This window comes from Micromys minutus (assembly GCF_963924665.1).
Source record: "Micromys minutus genome assembly, chromosome: 14".
NCBI classification, from domain to species: Eukaryota; Metazoa; Chordata; class Mammalia; order Rodentia; family Muridae; genus Micromys; species Micromys minutus.
In genome coordinates this window covers 56720261-56744266 of record NC_137983.1, presented here as the reverse complement: position 1 = coordinate 56744266, position 24006 = coordinate 56720261, and positions in this window count along the sequence as shown.

The window sequence follows — 24006 nt, the reverse complement described above, 5'->3', positions numbered from 1 at the left end:
TATACATATTCTCATGTTTCCATTACATCACTCTCAGCTGAATCAACATCCCCATGCCTACCTTCACAGCAACTATCTTATTCTGCAGTAGGTAATTTTCCATGTCCATTTTCACTTTCATATTTCTCACTAGACCCGTCTGCAGGTATGTTTTATAGTGTCATTATCCAGTTCCCTTAGTGAGACAAATGCCTTTCCTTGGGCAATAGAAGCAAGGTTAGCCATTTGTATCATCTAAGAGTCAAAACTCCAATTTCTGTATGTGTGTGTGTGTGTGTGTGTGTGTGTGTGTGTGTGTGTGTGTGTGTGTGTGTGTTAAATTCTAAAACCTCCTCAGAGCCTTTCTCCGTAATCGGAAATCTCTGCCTCCTGTGATGAGATTCTAGGTAAACATTTGTATTTAGTATTATACTTCAATGTCCCTTCACATGCCTTGTTTTGTATACCCCCATCATGATGCAGTGGAAGGAGGTGAGCAGTCCCCGCTCCGTCTTACAAAGGAATGCAGAAGCCCAGGGAGAGTTGCTGCCTGGCTGGTAGGAGCCTATGTATTAAGTGTAGACATCCCTGGACTAGAGCTGCCAGGGTGATAACTGCTGGCTATTTCTGTTATGACAGATCACTTTCTGTAGAAGGACATTATGCTTGCCCAATCCACTAAGCTGTATGCACCTCTCTCCAGCATAGATTACATTTGATTACCGGATTTTCTTCTTAATGAAACATTTATAATCATTTCCTTTACAACATTTATGTGTTTTGGTTCCAGGAAAAATAAAGATTCATTAAATTATCAGATGCCAGTAATTTCTTTATTTAAGCTAGTTATGACATGCACTTTTACAAATCCAGAAGGATATTTTAAATTTTCAACAAGCCTATATTACTTAAGACAAGAAGGTAAGCAGATATAGGCACAAAACAGAATTAGGCTATGCCTATGAAAGTTTTCTAACTAAATAGAAATAGGAAAAAAATGAGGGGGAGGTGGTTTATAGTATAAAACTGTACTATTTTTCAGTGGATTCAAAAAACTTAATTTGACATATGTTTCCCAAAGGACAAAAATGAGCGAGTGGCAAAGTCAGGCCTGGACATTTCCTGACTCCACATGGCATTTTCCTCATTCTCATATACCAGAGAGTCTGCCAAAGAGGCTGCATTCATTCCCACCTCATGCCAGCCTGTCAATGTGTAATCCCTGGCTGTCTACCTAGGATCTCTGGTTTGTTGAGCTACAGAAAGTGCAAAGCCCAAGATTGTCTTTACTGAGGCTGGTATGTAAGCCTGTCTGAATATGCCACTTTCTAGCCAAATAAACCAAACCCAAAACTCGGGAAGCCAGCCAGCACAAACTTTAAACCCAACGTTTAAAAACACTGGAATTATGGCCATGTAGCGCTCCAATGTAAATGTTGTCACATCAGGCATGACCATCAGCTTAGGTGAGGCTGAGCTGTCAGAGGAGCTGATGGAAAACTGTTTGGTGTCATTGAGTCAGTTGTGTTGACAATGGCAAAGCATGCTGCCTGCCAGACTGATATTCCTTCTCCCCTTCCCCCTTTAAGAAACCCCTTCAGATTAGCAAGCCCCACTGTTTCCCACTGAGTAAACAAATTCCCAGCCATCCTGGTCCATGCTGACTGCCACCACTTACTTGTATTCAAACATCATTACTTCTAGGCCAAATTGCTCCAGCAAACTTCAAACTGTTTCCGCTGCCTCCTGCCTTGCTTACCTAAGAATCATTTTTCTCATTGCTAAAGGTGTTCCTAATAAAACTGAAATCTAATTAGGTTTTTCTCCTGCTCAAAATTTCTAATGTGTTCTATGATTTTCCCTTTGAAGGCTCAGCTCCTTTATGTAACACAAAATTTTGAAATGTCAAAGTTGTGGACTTCAACCTAGGCCAGTCCCTTGCCCACTGTCTTACTTCGTCAAACTCATTGTATAAAACCTGTGTTACAGGAACCTTCTACAGGACACTGTTGTAAGCATTTTCTGCTATCTGAATACTTCAGTTACTTTTGTATTCTGATGACTACTATATGTTTGGAGTGAAGATACTGGAGATCCTAGATTTCAGGAGATTCCCCCTTGGTGCACACAAAGATTTTCATGAAACTTAAGACACTGAGCATAGGAAATCCTACAGACCACAGCAAAGCAATTGGGTAGAAAAGTGGGCAGTACTTACACCAAACCACGGTAAATGTTTTGCTTCTTATTTATTGTTAAATTATTTCCTTGTCAGCTCTGAAACTCCATGTTCTATCCCCTGTTCATGGCAGAAGACAGTCTTTCCTGTAATGTTCTCCAAACCGCTGGATTTGTACACATTTGTGGCTCTTACATACTTTTTTTTTGCTTATTATTTATAAAAACCCTATGTGTCATTGCCTAGAAAAGCACCATGTTTTCTTTTTCCCATTTCTGTCCCCAAAATTTTCTTATAAAGTTTCAGTAGTACAGGTAGCCTACATACATTCGGTGACTGCCTGGCAAGTCAGAGTTGGTGACTTCTGTAAGCTAATGATCATTTTTACACAACAACCTTTTTTATATCCCTTCTGAAACAACCACACTCTCTAGGAGTAGGGAAGTCATGGGAGTCTCAATACCATCGAAGGCTCCCCAACCCAGCTGCATGCAGCAAGTTAAGACCCTTGGCCTGAGTCCTTTCATACAATTGAATTTGGAACTGACTCAGACTATGCTTTTAAGATTGAGACAGACTGGGATGGAGACTCATGGTCAATGTCATTTAATTTAATTAGCTTAATTGATGCTCAGAATAACTCTGCTGATGGTCCTATTCTAATATTATCATTATTAAAATATATATGTCTAACCAATACTCTTACAGCATGAAAATTCCCTGCATGAAAACAAGCCATGAATTGATGTCATTATCTGTGAATGACAGGTATTTTTACTCTCATGGATAGAATTCTGCCTCACTTTACTGAAGTCTATTGGAAGTTCTTGACTTGCCACAGGGAAAATCTGCTACTTAATGAATAGTGGGTAGAACTAAGGGGAACTTCCAAGAGAATCTTGGCTTCCCTTCTAGAAATCATAACTAGAACTTCCCAAAGACCTACCTTTTGTCTTTCCCTTGTCTTCAATTTAAACTCTAGACAGAAAGAAAACCTATCCACACTTTTCAGACTACCCATTTTCCTATGTCCTCAGCTGCTTCTATGTTTCCACATCTTTTGCATGTGTTTTTTATTTACTAATTTCCCTTGGGGTTGCTTAGCTTGTCTTTATAAATGAGAAAATTGCAACAACAAATTTTACCATTTTTGACTAATGCTGAATAATAAATGTGAGCATTTGTGCTACAATTCAAATGCTCTGAAGAGTCCTCCCAGGCCCACCATCACATGGTTGGCACATAATGGAGAATCCAGTGGCAAAAATAAAGTCAGGTAAACCGTACCTTTTTTACTTCACCAGAAGCAATACAACCTCCTGTATTTTTCCTTAACAAATATCACGGTAACAGCTGCCATATACTATATACCTCTGTCAATTTTTTGGTTGCTAGGATATTAACCATCATGGGAATTCCAGGTCTATCTGAGTTTATTGTTTATGCTTTCATCTTTTTGCACAAATATTTCCAACACCACTAGTACAAACACAAGCCCACCAGTCCAGTTCAAGACTTCTGTTCTACTGGATGTTATACTGTTACCCAGAATCCCAGAGGACATACCAGTTCCCACATCACCAGAACCCCATAGGCAATACTTGTACTCAAACCCCAGAAGTCATAAAAGCTACCAAAACCCAAGTATAGGTATCCTACTGAACCTGAAAAACTCACTGGTTACCAGAACCACAGGCCACTCAGACAGGAACAAAGAGAAATCAGAAATTAATAAAACATCCATCTAACAAAGGTAAACTCAAAACTGGCATGTAAATCTGTAACTACTTCAAACACAGATGCGTAGATGCCAGAATAAGTACACAATTAACAACAGAAGCAATTTAAACATACACACACACACACACACACACACACACACACACACACACACACACACACTGAAGGAATCCTAGAGATGGAATACCTAGGTATGCAAACAAGAATTACAGACTCAAGTATCGCCAAGTGAATACAAGAGATGTAAGAAAGATTCTCAGGCTTAAAGGATGTGTTAGAAGAAATTGATATATCAGTCAAGGAAAATGTCAAATCTAAAAAATTCCTGACACAAAACATCCAGTAAATATGGAACACTATAAAAAGACCAAATCCAAAAATAATAGGAATGAAAGAAGGACATTAATTTCATTTCAAAGACTTGGAAAATATTTTAATAAGACCATAGAAAAATTTTTTCTAACTTTAAAAGAAACATTCTTATAAAGATACAAGGAGCTTGAAAAACACCAGATAGATTGACTCATAAAAGGAAGTCCTCTTACCACATAATTATAAAAAAATATACAAAACAAAGAAATAATATTAATAGCTGTAAGAAAAAAAAGGCCAAATAGCAAACAAAAGCAAACCTTTTAGACTTACTCCCAAGTTCTCAGGGTAGACTGTAAAAACCAGAAGGGCCTGGACTTATAAACCTTAAGGCACCGTAGATGCAGCATAGACTACTATATCAGTGAAATTTTCAATTACTATAGATGGAGAAAACAAGATATTACATGACAAACTCAATTTTAAACAATATCTATTCACAAACCCAGCCCTATAAAAGGTACTAAAATGAAAATTTCATTCCAAGGAGGCTAACTGAACTTATGAAAACACAGGAAATAAATATTCTCACACCAGCAAAATCAAAAGAAGAAACGCAGGCTCACACATGTGTGCGTGTGTGCACGCACACACACACACACATTCACACACACGGAACTACCACCATTAATAGCAAAAACAAAATTATAGACATAATAATAATTGGTCATTAATATTTTTCAATACCAATTGACTCAATTGCCCAATAAAAATACATAGGTTACAATAAAAAAAACACATAGACACAAAAACAGGATCCATCCTTCTGCTGCATACCAGAAACACACTTCAACATCAATGATACATGTTACCTTAGAGAAAATGGTTGCAAAATTTTTTTTCTAAGCAAATGGATCCAAGAATGAAGCTGGTCTAGCCATTCTAATGTCTAATAAAATAAACTTGATCAATGTTGATCAAAAGGGATACAGAAAGGGATTCCCTAGTCATCAAAAGAAAAATCCACCAAGATGGCATCTCGATTCTCAACATTTATGCTCCAAACCCAAGGGCCACAATATTTTTAAAAGAAGCAATTATAAGGTTGCTTATAAATTATAATTATAACATTAACCCTCACATGTTAATAGTAGGAGACATCAACACACAATTCTTGCCAGTGGGCAGGTCATCTAAACAGAAACCAAACAGAGAAATAATGAACCTAACAGAAGTTATGAATAAAATGAACCTAACAGATATCTACAAAACATTTCATCAAATCAAAAAGAATATTTCTTCTCCTCAGCACCACATGAATCCTTATCCTAAACTGACCATATAACTAGTCACCAAGCTAATCTTAAGAGGTACAAGGAAATTGAAATAAACCTCTGTATCCCATCAGACCACCATGGTTTAAAACTGGATTTCAGTAACAACAGAAAGCATAAAATCTCATGGAAACTGACCAGCTGTCTTCGGAATGACCACTAGATAAAGAAAGAAAAAAAGAAGAGAAAACAAAAGCTTTCTAAAATTCAATAAAAAATTAATGTTCAATAAAAAGTAGTGGTAAAAGAGAAGTCCATAGCAATGAGCACCTTTGCAAAGAAACTAGGGAGATCATATACTAGCAACTGAACAGCACATCCCAAACTCTAGAACAGAAACAAGCAACATACCCAAAAGGAGTAGTTGACAGGAAAAAAATCACACTGAGGGCTAAAATCAATAAAATAAAAACAAAATTAATAAAACAAAGAATCAGTGGCATCAAGAGTTGATTCTTTGAGAAAATCAACAAGATATTACAAGCCTTTATTTAAACTAACTAAAAAGTAGGAGGAAATATCTAAATTAAGAAAATCAGAAATAAAAGGGAGACAAACATTAAAGAGATCCAAATAAATATTAGGTCATATATCAAAAACATATATTCCACAAAATTGGGAAAAAAAGGATAATTTTTTGATAGATACCACTTACCAAAGTTAAATCAAGATGTCAATTTATGTAGACTTTTCATCCCTAAGTAGCAATCACTTAAAACCTATCAATCAAAGAGAGAAAAGAAAGAGAAAAAAAAATGCCCAGATGGTTTTAGCACAGAATTCTACCAGACTTTCAAAGAGCTAGTAACAATACTCCTTAAATTATTCCACATAGTATAAACAGAAGGAACATTGCCAAATTCATTTTGTGAGGTCACAGTTACACTGATACCCAAACCACACAAAGACTCAACAAAGAAAACAAAAACAAACAATGAACAACAAAAAAATAGCATATCATCATCTCATTAGATGCTGAAAAATACAGTGAAGAAATCCAATAGCCCTTCATAATAAAAGTCTTGGAGAGATCAGAGATACAAGAGACATACATAACAAAGACAATTTACAGCAAGCTTATAGCCAATATCACATTAAATGGAGAGAAACTCAGCACCAATTTCCATAAAAATTAGGAACAAAATAAACCTGTCCATTTGTCCCATATCTATTTAATATAGTACTTGAAGTTCTAGCTAGAACAATAACACAAGTCAAAGAACTCAAGGAGACACAAATTGGAAATGAAGTCAAAACATCTTGTTTGTTGATGATATGATAGTATAGATAAGTAACCCCAAAAATGTAATCAGATAACTTCTAAAACTGAAAAACACCTTAAGTGAAGTGGCTGAATACATACGTGTGTGTGTGTGTGTGTGTGTGTGTGTGTGTGTGTGTGTGTGTTTGTGTGTGTGTGTGTGTGTCCTTCTATATACAAATGACAAAAGTCATAAGAAAGAATTAGGAAATTAACATACTTCATAATAACCTCAAATAATACAAAATATATATTAGTGTAACTCTAACAAAGAAAATGAAAATCCTGTATGAAAAGAACTTCAAGTTTTTGAAGGAAGAAATTAAAGAACATATCAGAAGATAAGATCTTCCATGCTCATGGATCTATAAGGTTAACATAATGAAAATGGCCATCCTACCAGAGACAATGTACAGTTTCAACTCAGTCCCACCAAAATTCCAACACAAATCTTTACATAGCTTAAAAGATAAAGAAATCTCAGCTTATTATTAAACAACAACAACAAAAAAAAGATGATAAGACAATCCAGTACAGTAAAAGAGCTTCCATAGGTGTTACATCCCAGATTTCAAGCTTTACTGCAGACTTATAATAATGAAAATTTCATGGTGCTGGCATAAAAATAGAAAGGTTAATCAATGGAATTCATTGGAAGTCTCAGACATAAATCTACATACCTATGGACATTTGATTTTGGAAAAGAAGCTATAAATATACAATGGAAAAAGAAAGCATCTTCAAGAAAATGTTCTGTTCTAACTGGATGTCTGCATGTAAAAGGATGCACATAGATTCATCTTCTGCGTAAAACTCCAATCCAACTGTATGAAAGAGCTCACCATGAAACTAGACACACTGAACTTGAAAGAATGGAAAGTAGGAAAAAACTTTGAATGGATTTGCACAGGAAATAGTTTCCTGAACAAAATACTGAGTGCAGACTCTAAGATCCTCAAATACGAAATTGGACCTTATAAACTTGAGAAACTTATTCAAGGCAATGGATACCATCAATGGGACAAATGGCAGCCTAAAAATGGGAATTTTTCACCAATCCTACATCTGACAAAAGACTAATTTCCAAAATACATAAAGAATTCAAGGAACTAGACATTAACAAACCAAATAATTCATTTAAAATCAGGGAACCAATCTAAGTAGAAAATTCCCAACAGAGGAATCTCAATAGCTAAGAAGCACTTAGAAAAATGTTCAACATCCTTAGTCATCATGGTAATGCAAATCAAAATAATTCTGAGATTTCAACTTACACCTTTCAGAATGGCTAACATCAAATTCTCAAATCACAGTTCATTATGGTGAGGATATAGAGCAAGAGAAATACTTCTCCTCCATTGCTGGTGGAGTCCAAACTTGTACAACCATTTTGGAAATCAATGAGGAGGATTCTCAAGAAATTGGGAACTAACCTACTTCAAGACCCAGTTTTACCATTCCTGGCCATATACCCAAAGGACGTTTCACCTCACCTCAAGGATATTTGCTCAACTATGTTCAGCGCAGCTTTATTCATAATAGCCTGAAACTTAAACAGCCTAGCTGTCCTCATCTGCAGAATGGGTAAAGAAAATCTGTACACAAGGTAGTATTACTCAGCTGTTAAAAATTGATATTTTGAAATGTGCAGGCAGATGAAAAGAACTAGTAACAATTACCCTGAGTGAGGTAACTTCAACCCAGAAAGACAAATATGGCATGTTCTGACTTATAAGTGGATATTATCTGTAACGTAAATGATAATCAAGCTACAATTCCCAAACACTCAGATGGTAAATAACAAGGAGGGCTCAAGTGGGTTATGCATACATCTCCCTGGAAGGAGGAAAAGGAATAGATACTCAAATTAGGCTTGAGAAAAGTGGGAATTGAAATCGGAGGAATCCTTCAGAAGAGAGGGATGAAGGAAAGAGATCTGGGAAAGAAAATTGGAGTTAGAGGCATTCTTAGAGATGAGCTAGAAACCTAGTGCAATGGAAACTCTGGGAAATCTACAAGGGTGAACCTTGCTAAGACTCCTAGCAATGGGGAATATAGAGCCTGAATTGCCTATCTCCTATAAATAGGCAAGACTTCCAGTGGAGGGATTAGAATTCCAACCCAACCACAAAATCTTTGACCTACAAATTGTCCTGCCTGAAAGATGCATTGGGGTAAAAGTAAGCAACCAATATCTGGTCCAGTTTGAGACCCATGCCATGGGTCTGACACTGTCTGACACTGCTTGGAGGGACAGTGACGAGAGGCTTGATAGGTTAGAGACTGAGCAGAGAATTAAACACACAAGGAGAAAAAGACAATGAAATTATTCTTAATAATATTCTGCTATACTCATAGATTCCCTCCTAGGCTCTTAGTGATCAGAGAAGCTTAATTAGGCAACCAAGTGAAAAGATGCAGAGACCCACACTCCTCCATCTTACTTAGCCTCTCTCGATCTGATCTAGCACACTGCTTTTTGTGACAGTGGGTTGTGTGATCTCCTTGTGGGACTCCCAACAGCATGAATAGAGGCTGTCTCTGACTGCCTCCTTTTATGACCCTTTCCTCATACTTGGTTACCTCTTCCAGACTTAATATGAAGGGAGGCACCTTCATTGTCTTATTGTAGCCTGATATGCCAGGTTGATATCCCTGGGAGGCTTGCTATTTTCTGGAAAAAAAACAAAAACAAAAACAAAAACAAAAAAAAATGGAGGAAGAGTGGATTGGAGCTGAGGTGTGGAGGAGGGGAGGGACTGGGAGGAGAGGAAGAAGGGGAAACTTTAGGACCTAATATATGAGATTTTCTCTCTCTCTTTCTCTCTCTCTCTCTCTCTCTCTCTCTCTCTCTCTCTCTCTCTCTCTCTCTCTCTCTCTCTCTCAAATACCCTTTAAGTATATGTACATATCAAATCTAGATAAGGTAAAAACCCAAGAGCTTAGCATAGGAATTCAGCTTTTGTGCATATCAATACTCTGGGGCTCCAGTACAGAACTGGATAACACACCCATCTTAAGGCTGAGTAGCACTAATGGATCTTTGCCATTTTCTTCAAAACTCCTGAATAATATTCATAACATAGTGCACATCACTGAAAATATTTTTTACTTCTGTTGCTATTGCTTCCTGGCCTGCATGACCTTGTCCTTGAACAATTTAAACCATAAAAGGGGAACTCCTCTCCAGTTTTTGTGTTCAAACTTTTAGTGCCTTTAACTTCATTGAAAGAGTCTAGAAAATAAAAAATTATAGCCAAAATACAGTCTCTCTCTCTCTCTCTCTCTCTCTCTCTCTCTCTCTCTCTCTCTCTCTCTCTCTCTCTCTCTCTCTCTCCACCCCCTCTGCTGTGTGTCAGCACAATACAGGCAGCTATTTCATGTTCCTGTTGCCATGGATACACAATGATGGACAGTACCTTAAAATTAAGAGCCAAATCCAGTCCTTTATCTTAAAGCAATCACACTAATTTACTGTATTATATAGATAAAAACTAAATAGAGTTGAGTTAACATTTCATTTCTATTGATCTGAGGCCCTTCTATGTGCTGGATCGATATTTCACTAATAAGAAAATAGTACTAGGCAGTTTAAGCTGGAGGTAAGAAAGTTATATTATTGACCTAAATCTGATCATCTAGTAGAAAAATACTTAAATGCATAATGACTCCAAACACACTACATACGAACCTCGGACACAGTGGTGTGGCCATGAAATGATAAGGGGCAGGCATTCCTCTCATGCAAATTTTTGTCTAGACATGACAGAAAAAAAGAGTTTGTTTGTTTATTGTTTGTTTTAGAAAGTATTTGTCTCATCAAGAAAGGCAGAACAGCAAGAAGACTGGAGAAAGGGAGAATTTCATTAGCAATTAATGGGGAAAAAGGGTATGAAAAGCCACATGGAAGGTATTTGGTCATAACATCTCAATCCATATATATATATATATATATATATATATATATATATATATATATATATATATATATATGTATACATAATATGCTTTATCTGTCTTTCAGACTGATTCACCTGTGAACCAACCTCCCCAGAGAGGTACCACAGAGCCACTTACCACTGTATATTTTATTTAAGACAATTTAAAAAGTGGTTATCAGTAAGATGTTCCACATGTGCTTTCCCAAAGCTCTTGAGGCTAAGCCAATAAACCAATCAGACTATTCAAAACATTGAGAATTTTTGAGAATTTCCTGTGTTGTAGATATGTATAAACATTTATGGAATTATAAAACAATCTTAAGAGTGCAGAAATCCAATCTAGGCATCTGTTCACGAAAAAAAAAAAAAAAACTATTTTTATTGCTATGAGTTTCAAGAAAAAATTCCAGAAATATCAGTCTCTTAACACACACACATACACACACACACATACACAAACACACACACACACACATACAAACACACTCATACAAACACACACACACATACACACACAGTTTTATGCATACTGTGAACACTGTAAATTTTTATAGACCCTAAGCTCTATTATATATTTGCAATAAAAGACCATTACTTGACTATAACTGAGATAATCAACTATAAAAGACAGAGAAATAATTTGCCCTGAAAAATGCTCTAGTTTTACTAAAAATGTACAAATACACTGATGCATATATATCTTGCTGAGTGTCATTAAGGAAATATTTGATTATTATTTCATGATAAAGGTAAATGAATCTAAGACAGACTTTTGTAAATCTTTAAACGAACCATTCAAGGAGCATCTATTTGCTTTTTGTGTTTTGCATTATAAATTATGACAATTGATATAATTTTATAGTCACAACAACAAGCAGAATATATATTTATTCGTCTTGGCTTTGACCATTATACAAACTCCTAGAGAAGAGACTTTAATAAGCATCCTGTATACAAACATCTTATAATAAGATGAAATATATTAAGATGTGTTTAATCTTTTTCCAATTCCCATGTGCAAAACACCATCTGGAGTCATGTCCTCATTGAACCAAAATAAACATCCACAGTCTTCTTAAAGGTTCATTTTTATCTTAATATGAATTCCTAATATTTATCTAAACCTTGATAAAAATTATTTTGATAAGAATGATTTTTTATCACTGATATTTCAGAGAATATCCAAAATATTGGTTATATGGTGCTGAGGTTGCCCAGTACACTCTTAATTATTGCTAGCTTAGCTGAAGATTTACATAACATGGAAATGCTAAACCAGGATAGGTGTGGCTTATACCTAGACCTGGGTAAACTCTAAATACTAAAAAAGGGCAGGACAGCTCATTGCAAAGATAAAAATTCCCACACTTTATCTTCCTCTCTCTGTAGCTCTCACTGATGAAGTAGAAAACAAGAAAGGTAGCAGAGAGTAAAGATCAACCCCAAGGCAGTTAATAGTACTTGTGTGTAAAGCATGTTTGTCCATATTACATTCTTTAAGCTCTTTCTATTAGAAACTGCAAACATGATAAGGGCCAGGACATAAATAAGCCTCATACATTTAGATTACAAACACACATACAGGCTTTCAAGGAAGAAAATCAAGAGTATGGCCTACAGGAAAGTCTTCTGACAGAAAATAAAGAACAGTGGATTTATAACCTACCCTAAACCCAGTAGCTGAGACACCAATTGCCCATTCCATCCAAAAAGATACTCATTCTCAACAGCATCTACAACAGTCTTCAGAACAAACCTGTGTGGGAGGCCACCAAAGAAGTCTAAACAAATTCTAAAATCCCGAACTCATGAATCCTTTCTAACTCAATTAAACTAAAATAGAGCTGGAATTCAGTAACAAAGAAAATCTGGAAAGTATGAAATACACAGAAATTTAAAAACATATTCCTAGGCCAATGAGGCAAAGATATTAAAAAACAAGTCTAAAACTTTCTTGAAATGTATTATGTAAAGGAATTGCAAAAGGGTAGGAAAGGAGTCACAACGAACAAAGAGCTGAATTCAAAAGGAAAAGAGTTTGAAAAGCATACAAAAGAGTCAGATACACCCAATCCCACTGTTAGGAGACCCACAAAACCACCAAGCTAACAGCCATAGCATATATAAAGAGGATCTGGTACAGCCCCATGCAGCCTCTATGCTTTGTACTTTAGTCTCTATGACCCCGAGTAATTCTGCATAGTTGGAATGAGTAGGCCATTTTCTCCTGGTGTCCTGACTCCCACAGTCTTTCCTCACTCTCGACTGCAAGTTTCCTAATATCTGAGGGAGGGGAAAAAACAGAGAACTCAAGTTTAGACTCCACATAATGTCTTGCTATAGGCCTCTGTACCCATCTCATCTGCTGCGAAAGGAAGCTTCTCTGGTGACTACTGGACAAGATATGATCTAAGAGTACAGCAGAATAAGAGTAAACCATTGGATGCTTGACACTTTTATGGTTTTCTTGAAGCTTGGAGGGAGGGCATTTGTGGGTAACAGTGTTTTCTGTGGGAAGAAGCATCAGGACCTGCCTTTGGACCATAGATCAACTGATTAAAAAGCTACTACATTCACTGGGGACATGGGGTTAGACCAGATCTTACTAAACCTTTTTGTACTCCCCTCTCTTGAATTCCCCTTTCTAGAACTAGTATCTTATAATTTACCATTCCCAATGTGACTCACTTAAGTAAATAAAAAAGAACAAATGGGAGGAATGCGAAAGGAAGTAAACCAGTTAAGAGCTAGGGCTGGAGTTCTGGCTTAGGGTTCACAATACCCACATCCAATGGCTTAAACCCACCTTTAACTTCCTCTGCAGAGGGGCCTCTGGCCTCCAGAGGCACCTGAACTCATTTGCACATACCTGTCAACACATACCCACCCCCTACCCCCCCCCACACACATTTCAAAGACATAAACAATCTTATATTAAATGTGTTTCCTCCAAGTTGGTAAGAGAAAGTACTAAAATTCCCCAACTTTTGACAACAATACTACAAAGACTTTCTCTTCGGGGGTTTCTTCTGATAAAAGGTATGTTTGGGATTTGTTTGTTTGTTTGTTTGTTTGTTTTTACCTAAGCCTAGTCCTCTGGCACTCTGTAAGTCTTCCTGTGACATGTAGTGTGGAATACCAGCACAAGTTGTTAAAATCATAGAGAAAACTTGAGAAAAATTGATGGCTGGTGTTTTAGAAATCCAAACAATAATAAATTAAAGTACCCTTTGCTGCATGTGGATGGAGTCAGAGAGAGTTACTGTGAGTGGAAAACAAAGCAGGGGGCAACTCATTCTTTCTCTGATAACCAAAACCTTCCTAGTTCTCACATCCTAGTTAGAAAACTGCATTAGCTGACAACCTAGGAAAGCCTGGCTCTGCCAGGGAGAAAACAAAAGCATGCTAAATAGGCTTGAAAAAAAAGGTACACCATTACCCTTTTAATCAAGTTAGAAAAAAAAAAAAAAAAAAAAAAAAAAGGATGCCATTTGCCTTTTATGGAGTGCACCTCAGATAAGAATTTTTTTTTTTCAGTCACTTAACAACATCCTTCAGCAGTTTCCCTTCAGATGTTGTTCTATAACTGTTGATGTTGGTTCCATCCACATCACTCTCTCCACTTGCTGAAGAATAGACTCAAAGGACCATTTATTCTCTTAACTGGAACTTGTTCTGAGCAATGTTTTATGACACACAATGACTACCATAGTTTTTACACCATCAAGATGTATCTTTTCATGAATCAGAGTTATATAGAATGAGTATAAAAGTGTATTGTTCTGCAAAAGAAAAAATATGAATGATATAAACTGTCAATATTAGCTTATTCATATTTATAATAATTTATTTGTTATCATTCTCTTTAAATGTTTTGAACAACTTTTCACATATGTGCAGTTGTTCAAACATCTATAACTCTAAGTTAAGCCATATACATCTTACAGATTGCATCCTTGTTTTCCTCCAAAAATCATCATCTAATTTTTATAGAAAATATGTCAGAAACCTATTTGCCACCCACAAATCAAAAAGTAAACTCCTTATATTTATCATGTAATATTTGATTAGATAAAATATTCACATAATTGTTCTTGTTTATAAGTTCTTACAATTTAACACACATGGATATATATATATATATATATATATATATATATATATATATATATATATATATATATATATATACACACACACACATATTGAATTTTGATTTGTATATAAGTGCCTCTTTAAGACAATTCTGTCTCAATTACTGTCTCACTCTGTTAATCATCTGAAAAATAACTCATAAGCAAATACAATGAATGATGTCAAGAACGGCCAGATTTTGGATCCGACTTAAATTACAAAAAGCTCTGTGAGCTTGGCATACAACATTCAACCAATTTCCAGAAAGAATTGTGAAGCTGTGTGTTTTTCATAAATATCTTTCTTATAATATTGGAAATGCAGTTAACATATTTGCAATGTGTCCCCATACCTTATTTTGTTTAGTTGCCAGGAATTGAAATAAAACAGAGCTACAGAAAAAAATACTGGAACACAATCAAAGTGACGTGAGGGAGACTGAATGCAGCATTGTACCTCCAGATCTCTGCCGAAAGACAATACAGTGAATGGAACAGTTTGCAAGTTACCCTGACCTATATAACTTTAGCTTTCCTGATTCTAAATCAAAAGTAATCAAATGTGGTCTTTTTCCTTTCTATTCCATAATGACTTATGAATAGATCTCAAAAATGTCAAAGATTCCAAGGTAAGTTGAAGAAGATGTCACATAAGACTCTAAAAGCCCCAGATGGTCCATCAACACTTAATAAGTAGCAGACGCTGAAGCTGGTATGAAGCTGTGACTCCAAAGGCTATAGTGGTTTCTAGGCTCCTATAAATAGAAAACCAAAACCTTGTAGGATTTGGCACTAGAGATCTGAGACTTGGTTCAGAAATTCAGATGGTGGTATACCACCTAGACTCACAAACATGCACACAGTCTGCCTTACAGACTCAGAGAATCATGGCAGTAAGCACGAACAAACAAGAATGGTATTGCACATAAAATCTTCAGCACAGAACCTTAGTGTCTGTCGGCATCTTTAATCTTCTTTAATGCACTTGGGATTAAAAGTCATTAGCCTCTCCCATCTGCTCTTATAATTATATACAACATGAGTGGGTCTGCGTTCTGTGCCTTCCCTCTACACTCAGTGGCCTCCAGGATCCTCTAAAATAATATTTAATAATATGCTGATTAAATAACAACCTGGGCATCCGGGTTCTATGTGAAAGATACAGGTTACCTAAGCTTGCCCTGGCTTGACTTCTCTACACATGCTGCTATTATCAATGCTACATAATGTGAAGCTAAAAGAGGTTAGTCCACAGGAGAAAAATGCTACAGTAAGAAGTGGACTCAATTATAGAACATATGTTCAATGTTGTGATGAAAATGACCATGACAGTCACAGTAATGTCAGATCTTTATAATATATCTGCATTTTTTATAAACTGTACTAGGAAAATAGACAAACAAGAAGGTGGAACACAGCAGGACTCCATGGATATATGTTGAAAGAATGAATGACTGGTAACAATTAATTACACTAATGATGCAGTCATGAGTAAAATTGTTTGTTCAGATGAATACACATGGTAGGCATGGCCTCAACAGTTGGGAAGAGGTCTAGAATGGTCTCCAGACACTCCATTCCAACTCTCACTGATCTTGTCTTCATCAGATGAGCACAGTACACCTGTTGGATGGAACAGATCTTCAAATATCGAGTTCAGATTAACTAAGGTCTGAAGATACTGAGAATTTTGACTAAGTCCACTACGTATGCGTGGGGAAAATCTGTAATAAAATCTTAGAGATGTCAGTGAGGGAAGACAGAACTTTGTCAGCAAAATGTCCGAAAACTAGGCAACAACCCTGAACCAACAAACACTTTGGGGCAAAAAGGAATGAAAAAAGACAATCCATTTTTTACCAGTACTTCATATTGACTGCCTTATACCTCCCAGTTTGTGGTAAGACCCACGCCATGAAGAGGTCTTTATTGCCCATTATTGCCATAACTGTTTTTTCCAGTTTTTCCCTTTAAAAGCAGACAATGGGGTACATTACTGTATTTATTTTCATCTTCTAACTTTTTATGTTCATTTCAAGTCTTACACAGATATGATAAACACTACAGTGGTTCCTCAAGAATATTGCTGCTCTCTGGAAAGATTTTAATAATAAATTGAATCAATAAAAGTTATTCTGAAAAATATCTAAAACAAGAGATGTAAGTAGCTATCTACTAGCTCTCAATTTCATTTTTCTTCTTAAAATAATTGAGCAAATAGAATAGCTGTGATAATGAACTGGTAGTAATAGTAAGAAATACACAGAAGGTCACTAGTGTTTCTTGGATTTCTTGCTTGCTACATTCTAAGCATTGTAAACAATTCAATTGACTACCCTATAGGGTGCTTAGTACCATGTTCTGGGGCACACAGATGCTTGGGAGCAGGTGGGGTTTAGATGAAGGTGGTCTTGTCTCAATGCCTGTATTCTTACTGGTTGTTATAGCAAAGGGAATACTAATGGTTGCTTATCTTCTTTTGAATGATGACAGTCAAGAAAGACTAAACACCCTCAAATCATCCTGAGGCCAAATAATACCTGCTACCAGCTTTTTTTTTGATGATGGTATTAAGATATAATCATAGAGAGAAACAATGCTTTTTTTTCCCCCCAAAACTGGAGTGTTCTTCATTAAAGAATAGTGAGAAATTCTTCTGGTAGACAAAACATGACTTCTCCTGTTTAGTTTACTTTTTTGTGTTAGAAAAAGGGAGATTCATTGCCACTTTCACTTCTAGGATGCATGACAAGTCTTCAAGCTAACTATAGCATGTTTACAAGGATAGTTTCTATTAAAATCCTTTTGCTTCTGTCCCCAGCATTTACTAGATTTGTATAATGTTATTTTTTCATGTGATATCATTTAGTTAAAGAATTGACTTAAGGAAAATACTGAATGCCAATATTGATGTATGTTCATTTTAACATATTAGAAGTAATTCTGATCTTTTACACAAACAATCAATCTGGACATCAGCATATGGCATTAGGCTTTCCTTTGGATCAATGACAGCTGGAGTTCTAGTGAAGTTATTCAGTGCACATCTAGGATGTTATCACGTTATGCTTGCTTGAGAAAATGATAAGATTTGCCCCATTGCATTCCTCCCGACTTCTCCTTCTCTTCAGAATTCAACTGAAGAGCTTGCACACAGTCCAAGGGTAATATGGCTATTACAAATTAACCAAGAGTCCCACATAAATCAATCATACTGGATTATAATTATCACCCTATTCACACCAGACTAATAAAAAAGGTGATCTCTGACATATCACTCTGGGCAAAATTGATCCAAAACCTTTGGTGTCAAAAAAACACCTCTTGACTATGTAGGAAATGTGCATATTGGTTGAAAAAGACTTATCAAGAATCATGTTTCAGACTCCATCAGGATAAGTATTGAACCCCATGATTCAGTAGAACAGTGGAGCAATAACAGGATAAAAACCCGATGAAATGTTTGCCCTTGTAAGAGTTGCCATAGTCATGGCGTCTCCTCACAACAAAGCAAACCCTAAGGCAACTATGTATCATAGGCTGGCTTGGAAAGTGTGGCAATCCTCTTGCCTCTGTCTCCCAAAAACTGGGATTACAGGCATGAGCTACTATGTCTAGCTAGAGAATGTTTTATTTGTATATAAATTACATGTATATTAGGATTCTCAAGCACAATAAAATATTGAAAACTTAAAAAAATTATAATCTTTTTCATATATTTCTAAATGTTAATATAGTATTTAACACAAGTGTTTGTACAACATATATATTCTATAGGTAATTTTCTCCAATGGGTCCTCAATTAATTATTCAACAATGTGAAGAAGAAAGGCTTTTTGCTACATAATTTATCTCATTGTGTAATTTAATACAAACTTGCATTTTTATTTTTGTTTGTTTTTTTAAGACAGTATCTCATTCCCAAATACTCTGGAATTTAATACATACCCCAAGGTACCCTGGAAATCATTGCAAACGTACTGAAACAGCTTTCTGAATCCTGGAATTATAAGCATGAAATTATAAAATGTGTGAACTAGAGGAAGCTCTGAGTGCCCGGAGTTCTGAGTGAATCTGTATATTTATCCCTGAGAGTGGCTGTCAACAACCCTAGCATCAGACCTGTGGGAAAGTGGGAAAACCTTCCTATCCAAGTATAAATGTTGAGCTGTGTACAAAAATATCTACCACTCTTTTCTCTGGATTTTCATGACCTGGATTCCTCAGGGACTCTTGCTACTCCAGGTAGCTAATCCTGCTTCCTAGAACCAGCTATACATGGGGAACCTTGCCTCTTATTTCATCTCTATGTAATAGTGCCACCTTCCTACTTGGTGCTATATGATAAACACACCGTGCTTACTTTGGGTGCTATGGTTTCTCCATCACCTTCCCCATTCAGAAATCCTACTTTTTCTATTCCTGTATCCATCCATCTGTTTGTTTTTCATTTCATGGCCAATCAGGTAAAGCAAAGACCATGAAGCCATGCAATGATATGGGAATGGCCGAGTCTTTTTAAAGGAAAATGAAGCTAACTCATTAGACACTTGCAATTTTTGGTTTTTTATATGTGACACTAACAGAAATAAACAATTCAACCCACTGAGTCAAAAAACAAGAGGCATTTTTTTTTGTCTCCACTAGACTAGGACTCATAGTTTCTCTGGGAAGTCAGAAGCTATGAAATCACATAAGTTTTATTATGGAAAAAGATGAATGAAGTAATTCATTTTTGTTGGACAATGAGTAATCGTATGACATATTAGTGTTTCCTTCAATATACATTAATAATTAATTTGCATAACATTCGTAATAGAACATAAATTTTTATTTTTTTCTCTATAATTTAGTAAACTTTTAGTTAAAGTAACTAGGATATAACAGAAAATATAAGGTTGTGTGTCACATACTAAAGTCTTGCTACTGGCTGGGGGTTCAGTGAGATGACGAAATGCGATGTGGGGTACTAGAGAGCAGTAGGAAAGTCAAAACCAATATTCACTTTAGAAATCTACACTGGAATAAGAGAATGAACAAGGATGCTATCTTCCTTAAGAGAAAGATACTTGATCTCTAGTGAAGAGACCTTGAGATTTTTTTTTTTTTTTTTGACATGCAAAGTGTTACTTTCACAGTCATTATACTACCTATTTGGATAAAAATGTTACTGTCTTTCATAGGGTAATTTTCCCTGTCACTCTGGCCATAAATCCTGAGCCAGCTGCTATAGGGAGAACTTTCAGGTAAATGAATAGCCTTGGTGGATAGGCCAGGCTAGAATAAGGTCCTCTTACATTTCAAGCTGAGTTAGCTTGAACAATTCAGATGTTCACAGTTTAGAAATAAAGCCTGGTAACAATCAAGAATAACCTCCTAATGAGTTTGAGTTATGTGTGCTTCAGGCAGAGCCTTTTGAGTGGCAATACAACATTCCATTAGTAGCGTTTACTAGCCATGTGTCTCTGAGTGTCAATTAGTGTTCCTAACAGTATGATGGTTAAAAAGTACATAAAAAGGCAAAAAGAGGACTGAATATGTAGCAACATTGGTGGAATCTTGCCTGGCATGCATGAGGCTCTCTTCAATCCCCAGCCCAGCATAAAACTAGACATGATGGTACATGTACTTGAGAAATCCCAGCACTTAAGGGTTGGATACAGAAACATGAGATGTTCTAGATCATCCTATTTAATATAAGGCTAGAAAAAGGTGAAGGATAGAGAAAGGAATAATCAAGGAACCACTATTGTGATGCAAAAGTCTGGTGAGCCATAAGTAAACCTTCTATGAATGAATGAGGAGCAGAGATCCATACTATAGTCTACTTGACCTCCTGCAGAAATGGCTACACAGAACCATGCTCTCAGAAACTATAAGCAGCCCTTTGCCCACACATGGAGGACACCACACTAGCTCATACATCTCTTTGTTCACACATGGAAGACACCTTGTAGCTCATCGTTTTGATTCTATACACTTCCAGGATAGTGGACCCATGAGAACTTCACAGTGCTCCTTTCTTAAACAGGTGACTTCCCTTAAGGGAAGAAGAACAAAGGGAGCACAGATTATGAACTAAAGTCAGGTTCTTGTGCATGGTGTTCATTCTATACCTGTCACTCAGCGACTTGAGTATCACTTGACCTCTGGTGCTATCATCAATCTGTTTCTTAAGCTGTGCTATCCAGAAAAATATGTTTCAATGGCTCACATTTTTTAAACTTCGGCAATAAGTTTGTTAGACAGTTCTAACTAGTTTCTGATAGTCTATGCATATGCCTTTGTCCAAGAGTTAGAAAATGCAATGAATGTAAAGACAGTTGGTGCCCCATATTCGGGTATGAAATTTATTTGTTCTTGTCCTTCCATATTGAAATTAAGAATAACCCATCACAGTCTCTAGAAATACTGAAGTACTGAAGATTTGTTGCTTTGAAGTAACTTGATGCCTGTGAGTTGCCTATGAAGCAAACTTCCCTGACAACATCTAGAATGCTACAGATATTTGATGGAGATGATCTGTCTTTAGGACCTGAGACCAATCTCTTTTGAGAATGAAAGATGGGCTAACAAAGTAACAAAAAAAAAAAAAACTTATTTGTTGAATATATATAAAAGAATAAAATGCCAGAAATGTTCCACTAATTTATCCAAAAGAAATTATTGACAGGAAATGCATTTCCTGAGGAATAATATGGATACTTTAAAAGATAAGACTGTGCTCATTTACACTGTCATGGGATGCTCCCCTTGCCCCCCACCCCATGCTCTGAAGTGGAGGAAAACAATCAACAGGTAAGAAATGTATACATTAAAATTTTGTACAAGTACATGTAGACTATAAAAACCCACTCGTAGGAATCCAGCTCTGTGGGAGAGATTTTTTTTCCTAGCATGAAAAGACTTCAGGTTCAGTTGCCACTGCCCCAGATGAAAAAAATAATCCTATTAGTTCATCCAGTTTGGATTTTTTTTTTAATTTAAGGTGCAGTTCATAAGCAAATAGCATTAAGAAGACAAATTTACCTAGTAAACACATATCTGTCAGTGGGAGATAGAAAATGATTGTTTCCCTTGGCCCCTGATAAGAGTGATTTTGAAATTTCATGGACTGGTAAATTCTCATATCTCTCTATATGTAAGAGGTGAAAGAAATTCCTACAATAAAGCATTCCTCTCAGATCCAGGTTGATTTTAGTGCCACATAGAATATTCAAGTCCTGGTGTTTTTATTTGTCTTCAGTGGTGGATAATGTTCAGTTTTATGGGGTGGGAACTGCACTTTCCTGCTGGGTAGGTAAGGCACTGTGTGTCAGGACAGGACTGAAAACTCAAACGTTCAGAAGAGCTAAACCTTACAGAGCCCATGACTCAGGGGCTAATTCTGGCAGTCATTGAGCCACTATTAATGAGTTGATTATATCATCTGTAAAGGCAGGCTTAGTGAAACATGAGGCAATAGAAAACTCCAGAAAGAGAATGACCAGTTTGGATCTGCTCTAACAGTCACTTGGGCAATGGTCTTTAAGTTAAAGAGGAAAGTGTATCTGGATGTCTTGAACTACATGCAACAGCCTCTGAGCTGGAAGGGGACCTTGGAATCTATCCCTTGGAGGCTTCATTCAAATGGTAAAAGTCGAATATCTGGGTAACTCAGAACACCTATTTTTTTAAAGAGAAAAGTTTTTAGGTGTTTTTTTTTTCTAAAAAAAACAAAACAAAAAAATACACCTTAAGCTTCTCTGTTAAAGGGTATGGTTTTCATAAGCTTTCTAAAAAGTTGAGAGATTGCTATAGGATAAATGTATACATGCATACACATACACACACACATGTATACATATATGCATATAAAGTCATGTTTAACATGATGACTAAAGGTGGGCACTTATTATCCCAGTACATAGGAGACTGAGACAGGAAAATTGTGAGTTTGAAGACAGTGTGGGTTAAATGACAAAAACTACGTACCACACATAAATAACAGCAAAAATTACAGTGATAATCTACAAATTAGACATAAAAAATCCCTATGCGTTCTGCTCCTTAACTAGTAAGTTCTAGATTACCTAGGAGTACATCTTACAGGTAAGCTACAAGACTCACAATTAATTGAGATTTTAAACAAATGAGAGGATTTTAAAATATGTTTTATATATTGCTTATGACTACTATACATTATAGATGGTATTTCATGAAATACTGGTGTAATTTAGTTTTGTGTTCCTTGTATGCTAAATGTGACTGCACTCTGCAAGCTTTTATTTCACTATATCTTTCTGCTAAGTTCTAGGTGGCCAATGGTTTTTTCACTCTAAGATTACCATAGCACTGTCTAAAAGTATGACATGACTGTCTATCTGCTGTCCTTCACTGATGCTGGAGAGGCTCCTTTAGGCATATACAACATGCATTGCAAGCTGCATTGGGAGACATTGTAAGAAATCTTAAACATCTCCCAGATAGCAAAATGTAAATGTGAACCATCTGTTTTGGATTTTCTTATTTGTTTTCTTCCCAGGGAGTTATTAGTATATTCTATAAATAGCAACTAATAAAAAAAATTCTCCCTTAGAGTTTTTTTTATAGTTTGTTCAGCCGTACGTTTTATTGTTTGAATAGCAGGAATTGAACTCAGAGCTTCAGACATCCTAGACATATAGCCTTGCCACTGGAAGATAATCTCAGCCATTCCCAATTCTTTTAGCTTTTTGCCTTGAAATTGGGGCTTACTGTGATGTTCAAGCAGACCTAATACTTATGTTGCAGTTCCCCAAGTCTCTTAACAAACGCCTCAGCCTGGGAAGTAGCTGGAAGGACAAGCCTGTATTACCATTCCTTTTTCTTTTATTGTTTTTTTATTTATTTACATTTCAAATGTTATCTCCCTTACAGTTTTTAGACTCACCTGTAGTAGTTATCAGGAGGACCAATACAATAACTTATTTAGTCTTCACCTAAGACTATGATTGAGTTATTTTTTGGTAAGTTATTTGATGTACTTATTCTCATATGCTGCAAATATTGCATATGTATTTTGTGCTTGGTAGCAGGGTTGCAATGAAGACTATGCAGAGTCAGAAGTTCAAGGTATTTCTTGGCTCCCTAGTGAGATTATTTGTTA